This window comes from Tenrec ecaudatus, chromosome 1 (genome assembly GCF_050624435.1).
Source record: "Tenrec ecaudatus isolate mTenEca1 chromosome 1, mTenEca1.hap1, whole genome shotgun sequence".
Taxonomy (NCBI): Eukaryota; Metazoa; Chordata; class Mammalia; order Afrosoricida; family Tenrecidae; genus Tenrec; species Tenrec ecaudatus.
The window spans coordinates 67538014-67545153 of record NC_134530.1 but is presented as its reverse complement, the minus strand read 5'-3'; the positions used below and the strand labels follow the sequence as shown (position 1 = coordinate 67545153).

The following is a 7140-nucleotide window of genomic DNA, read 5'->3' as shown; positions in this document are numbered from 1 at the left end:
CATCACATGGTTGGATATATAGCACCCCCCAAAGGGGACAAATAACAGAAGTATGGGTGAAGTGAGACAACGGAAAGTGTAAGATACGAAATAATAATAGCAATATATAATTGATCAAGGATTCACGAGGGTGGGAGGGAGGGGGAGGTAAAAAGAGGAGCTTATACCAAGGCCTCAAGTAGAAAATGTTTTGGAAATGACGATGGCAACATATGTAGAAATATGCTTGATACGAGTGATGTGTGGAAAGTTATAAGAGCTGTAAGAGCCCCCCAATAAAATGACTTCTAAAAAAAGAAAATGGTGGTGGTGTCGGAAAGCCTGGTGTGCGGTTCCCTTTATGAAAAGAATGCACAACAGCCAGGGCATCTTCGCCTCCTCAAGGCAAAGCAGCAGGCAGACCGGAAGGGGACCATGATGATGGCCAAGAAGGTGCCCAGGAACGTGAAGGAGTCCTCCAAACTCCTGACTCTGAGCACTGGACAACCAGCCACTGACGACCATCACGGAGTTGGCAGGGTACCGGTGACATCTCAACTTCATGCTGTATACCTGGGGTGGTGGGTGGGCAGCCCTGCCACCAGATGGAGTAGGGTGGCGGCGTGGTGGGGACGGTCATGCAGTCGCCTAGCCAGCCTTCAGGTTGTAGGCATGGGGCCGCTCCTGTAGCAGGGGCTTGTGGCTCATGGCCAGCCCTGTTCTGGCCAGTACTGCCACGCTCCCACTAGAGTGGGCAAGCCCAGCCACCAGCATTAAAACATTTTTGTTAAGCTAGCATAATCAGTGGCCACTACTGGTCATCTAACTAATTGTGGACTCTGTCATCAGAATCCAAGACCACACATGACAAATATGATCCCCTAGCATTGCCAGTACTTACAGTGCTGTGCCTACAGCCGTAATAAACACTGGTTCGATAGCGGACAGCCACCCATGTAAGACTATGGCATCTACCCAATTTACATCCCAATCTCCTGGTACCTTGTTTTAATCTCCCTCATGTACACACCCATCTTGGGATTATTTATACTAATTAACAACCCACCCCTTCCATTGATAATAGCTGACATTACATAGCTTTATTGAATTTTCATAATGCTAAGAAAGCCCCCTTGAAGATAAATTAGAATTAGGAGGGTTGTCCATGTTAGTAACTCCATTATTGAAAAGTGACTTGATGAATTAGCTGTCAGAAGACTCTGAAATTTGCTCTTGAAGTAGAGCAGCTGAACAGACGGGAGCAAGGTGAACAGAAAGCTTCAAAGGGCATCTTGAAAAGACAAAGTGAGTTATTGTAATGAAATGCGCAAAGAGTTGGAAAGCCGAAAAAGGAGGAAATTGTTCAGTGTATCTCAAGCTGAAAGATTTGACGGGGAAAAAAATCAAGTTCAAGCTTCATTATTGATGATCCCAGAGGCAAAATATTGAAGATGCAGGAAGCATCAGAAGATGGGAGTGATATGAGTCGCTCACATAAAAGACATGGTTGTGCACATCCACTGGAGAAAAAGATATGGCGCTACCTCAAGCAACTGGGAATAGAAATTCTACACGATTCTGCAATACCTCTGCCGGGTCGACACCCTAAAGAAGTAAGAGCCATCGAATGGACAGACGTAGACGCTCTCAGGTTCATCGCAGCGCTGTTCCCAATAGCAAGAAGTTGGAAACAGCCTGAATGCCCAGCAGCGGGAGAATGGACACCTGAGCCACCTGAGTTGACACAAGTGTAACTGTGCCACTGATGAAGCGATGGGAGCTCTCCCTCACCTATGCCACGAATGTGGAAGACAGCTAACTGTGAGTAAGCCATATGGTGCCCCTTCCACAGAAAGGTGACCCAAGAGAGTGGGGAAATTATCAAGCACTATCACGATCACACGCAAGTAAAATTTTGCCAAAGATAATTGTTACATGGCTGCACTAGTCTATCGACAGGGAGCTGCCAGAAAGTCAATCCAGTTTCAAAAGAGGACGTGAAACAAGGGCTGCCAAGGCTGGTGTCGGATGGATCGTAGCTTCAAAAGGAAGCTCATGTTTTGTTGACTATGCAAAGTCGCCAACTGTGTGGATTATAACAATCTATGGATAAAATGGCAAAGAATTCCAGAACACTTCATTGTGCTTCTGCAGAACCTGTCCCTGGATTAAGACGCAGTTGTTCAAACAGAACAAGGCAGCCACACTGCATGGTTTAAAATCCAGAAAGGTGTGTGTCAGGCGTGTATCCTTTCACCATTCTTATTCAGTCTGTATGCTGCTCGTATCATCTGAGAAGCTGGATCTCTGAAGGGGAGCAGGGCACCAGGACTAGACAAAGGCTTACTAACAACCTTCAGTATGCAGATGACACACCTTGCTTACTGAAAGCAAAAAGGACCTGAAGCACTTGCTGATGACAGTCAAAGACTATATATAGTCTTCAGTATAGATTGCATCTCATTGTAAAGAAAACAAAAATCTTCACAAGTGGATCAATAGGCAACATCATGATAGATGGAGGAAACATTGAAGTTGTTAAGGCTTTCATTGTACTTGAATCTGCAATCAATGCTCATGGAAACAGCAGACAAGAACTCAAATGAAATATTGTATTGGACAAATCTGCACAAAACCTCTTTAACATGTTGGAGAGCAAGCATTTTGAAGACTCAATTGTGCCTGGCCCAAGATACAGTATTTTTAATTGGACAATAAGCGAGATCAAGAAGAATTGATGTATTTGAGAACAACAAGTGATCCAAATTGATGGTGAGGAGGGTGTGGGAGGCCTGGTAGGGCATGATGAAGGGTAATGAATGACAGACAACAGAAAAGTGGGTGTAGGGAGACATCGGACAGGGCAAGATATGACAAATAATAATTTATAAATTATCAAGGGTTCATGAGGGAAGGGCGAGCGGGCAGGGAGGGAAAAAATGAGGACCTGATGGCTTAAGGGGAGAACAAATGTTTTGAGAATGATGAGGGCAATGAATGTACAAACGTGCTTTACACAATTGGTGTATGTATGAATTGTACTAAGAGTTGTATAAAATGATTAAAAAATAAAATAAATAGATAAAAGAATTGATGCATTTGAATTACAGTGTTGGCAGAATATAGTGAAAGTACCATGGACTATAAGAAAAATACACAGACCTTTTGGAGGAAGTCCACCTAGAATGCTTCTTAGAAGCAAGGGTGGCAAGGTGGAGTCTGGCCTCCTGTGACATGCTACCAGGAGACACCAGCCCCTGGAAAAGGACACCATGCCTAGTAAAGTAGAGGGACAGCTAAACAGAAGAATAGCCTCAACTAGATGAACTGACACAGTGGTTGAAACAATGTGAGAGATATAATAGCAATCATTAGAATGCACAGGATCAAGGAGTGTTCCATTCTATCATATATATGATCACCAGACTCAGCAGCACCTAAGAACAATAACATTACAGTAAGATATATTGATGCTCATCAGAAGAACACCCTTCCTAGATCAACTAAATGAGCAAGCCATAAAAAAGTACTGTTGTAAAATCATAGAAATATTTATTAATAAACAAAAATATCAAATATGAAGCTATTGTTTATATATATTTCTGAAGGCAGTGTTTCCATCTTGCTAAACCTTCCCCAGCCTCCAGTCTGACACCTGATCCATGGATTGTGATTTAGAGTCTCCACAAACCTTGTGAGCCATTTCCTGGGTGAGTCATAAATTCATTCAATGAAATGTTGCAGGAAGCTACAGAAAACAAAGGAGGGAAAGTACTGAAGGGAGGAGGGCGAGTTGATGTTAGAGATGATAAAATGGTACAGAAATTTGGGAAAAGTTGAACATTGGCCTTCATCTTATAGGAACCAACTTTGGGCTGATCCTTATTAAAGAATTTATTCATAAGTGTGGAAATTGGAAGAGAAAAGTAAGCTATCCCTACTCACAAATGATATGAACATACACTGAAAACCACAAATAATCATAAAACGAAAACAAATACAAGAATTCAGGAAGGTTTCCAGATACAAGATCTACTAGCTTAAATAAACCTATATTGGACTACAGTCTCCGGGGACATTGGTGTCAATTGGCATCACATAATTCAGAAATAAGATGTTCTACATCCTACTATGCATCTGGTGTCTTAAAACATCGTGAGTAGCCCACTAGCTTCAACTATTGCTCTCTACTCGACCAGATCAATTAAAAGTGGTGAAAATCAAAAGACCTATGGACAATTAATCCAATGGCCCTTGAGAAAAGATATAAGAGAGAGAACCAAAAGGCTGGCAACCTGAAGACTCGGCCCAACGTTTCTGGCTTTTGAAAGTGGAGAATGGGGTCATCAGGCAAAGGCTACAGGTGGAGTCTACAACTAGAAGAGAGAAGGAAATGAAACTCCCTCCGTCTCCAGAGGAAATGCAGCCCTACCGTAGACTCTTGGGGTTTAGGCTAAAAGGGATTCAATCATGTCCACCAAAGAGTCCTGACTCCAGCACCGACAGGCGTGACTTTGTTTGGCGAAAGGGGTTTTCCTGTACAGATGCTGTCAGTCATATTAATATCCAGAGTAGGGTAGGTCCTAATCTCCTCCAAATGGGGGTCTTATGAAAAGAGAGGAAACAAACGTCATGGGACAACAAAGGCAGCTACATGTATGAGGGGCTTCACAACATTTGTGTAAATATTTCATCATTTTTTCATCCCATTTTTTTTCTGTTAAAGACCCCATTGAATTACTCATTAAAATAGTTTCGCATTGAGTGGACGCACACTCACAGTGACCCTATGGGACAGGATCCCAGGGGAGATGAACAACAGAAAAGGGGAAACCCCGCCCCTGCGGGTTTCCAAGTTCTAGCTCTTGACTGGAGTCACAAGCCCTGGCTCTCTCCTGAGGAGGGAGCTAGTGGTCTCCGACTGCTGAGCTTGGGGTCGCAGGCTACCCTGTAACCACGACGCCACCAGAGCTCCCTAAGGAAGTCTAAGACGTGTCTACTCTTGTTCTGCACCAACAGCTTCTTCTGCTTCTGTTTTACAAAATATTATTTCAGCACAAGTTGGAGGGGGAAACAGCTTGATATGAAAACAGATTTTAATAAAATTTGGTCTTTCGGTATAATATCTCAAAAATACGAGATTTTTTTTCTTTAAGATTTTCATTCCTTTAAGACTTTAAAAACCATCGCAGCCTGTTGGTACAGAGCACTTACGCTCTGCCTTCTTGGGTGTTCAGTGACCTGACACTCTTTTAAAATAGTTCTTCTCTGGTGTTTACAAATCTTTGAAGCCCTCTTGTACAAACAGCAACGGAATACCAAGGATTGCTGGAAACTGCCAGAAACTAGGAGAGAGGCATGGGACATTTCCTCCCAGAAGGTCTTAGCATAGCCAAGATCCCGATGTGAACTTGTAACCTCCAGAATTGTAAGAAAACACATTTCTGTTCTTTATAGCCACCCACTTTGTGGTATTTTGTTCTGATGACCCTAGGGAACTAAGACACCCATGAAGAAACATTTTGAACTTCTGACCCCCATAACTGTAAAATAATAAACCTGCGTTGTCTTAAGCCTCAAGTCTTTGTAACTCATTACTCGGCAACAGAAAATTAAGATGTTTTCAAAATGTCATGAGACAAATAACTGCAAAAGAACTCTTCTTCTTTTTATATATTATTTTATTGGGGGCTCTTACAGTTCTTATAAGAATCCACACATCTGCATAAGCAAATGTGGTGAAGAAGGCTGATTGATGGTGCCCGGCTATCAAAAGATATAGCGTCTGGGGTCTTAAAGGCTTGAAGATAAGCAAGCGGCCACATAGCTCAGAAGCAACAAAGCCCACATGGAAGAAGCACACCAGCCTTTGTGACCACAAGGTGTGAAAGGGATAAGGTATTAGGCATCAAAGAACAAAAAATCATATCACTGTAAATGAGGGGGAGTGGAGACCTAAAGCCCATCTGCAGGTAACGGGACACCCCTTACAGAAGGGTCATGGGGAAGAGACGAGCCAGTCAAGGTGCAGTATAACAACAATGAAACATACAACTGTCCTCTAGTTCCTAAATACTTCCCCACCCCACCCCACAACTCTCATGATCCCAATTCTACCTTATAAATCTGGCTAGACCAGAGGATGTACATTGGTACAGTTAGGAACTGGAAACACAGGGAATCCAGGGCAGATGATCCCTTCAGGACCAGTGGTGAGAGTGATGATGCCTGGAGGGTGGAGGGAAGGTGGGATAGAAAGGGGGAACCGACTATAAAGATCTACATATAACCTCCTCCCTGGGGGACGGACAACAGAAAGGTGGGTGAAGGGAGATGTCGGACAGTGCAAGACATGACAAAATACTAATTTATAAATTATCAAGGGCTCAGGAGGGAAGGGGAGCAGGGAGGGAGAGGGAGAAATGAGGAGCTGGTACCAAGGGTTTAAGTGGAGAGCAGATATTTTGAGAATGATGAGGACAATGAATGTACAAATGTGCTTGACACAATTGATGTATGTATGGATTTTGATAAGAGTTGTATGATTCCCCAATAAAATGATTTATTTTTTAAAAGAATCCACACATCCATTGTATCAAGCATATTTGTACGTATGTTGCCATCATCGCTCTCAGAACATTTTCTTTCCACGTGAGCCCTTCTGGATTAAAGGAACCTAAAGGTCTATGGGAGCTGAGTGCGATGCATGAACACAGATTTTAGTTTGCTGTATGGACATTATTGGAACAATTGGCAAAAGCTAAATAAAGTCTGTCAATTAGATAAAGGCATCATATTGGTGCTGATTTCCTGGTTGAAATCAATGCACTGAGATTATAGTCCACATTCAGTTATTAAATGAATAGCCTTGGTTGGAGGTAAGATACACGGACATATCTGGTAACGGGGAATGATATCCACAACGTATTGGAAAAGAAAAGAGAGCGAATGCAGTGCAATATTAACAACTGGTTCTCTGCATTACTGCTACAATTTGTGTGCAACCTTTCTGTAGGTCTTAAATTAAGTCAAAAGGAAGAGTTAAAAGAAATACCCTGTTTTCGTTCCAGCTCGAGCAGAACAAACAGCACTGTGATTTGAAGGTGCGTCGGGTTCATTTCTAATGGATGGAGGAATATTTTCTTTTGGTAGAAGAATTCC

The 7140-nt window shown here is 42.6% G+C and overlaps 1 pseudogene; it reads right to left on the bottom strand.

Moving 5' to 3' along the window:
- Positions 1-338: 338 nt before the first annotated feature.
- Positions 339-687, bottom strand: LOC142434859 (membrane protein BRI3 pseudogene; annotated as a pseudogene).
- Positions 688-7140: the final 6453 nt, after the last annotated feature.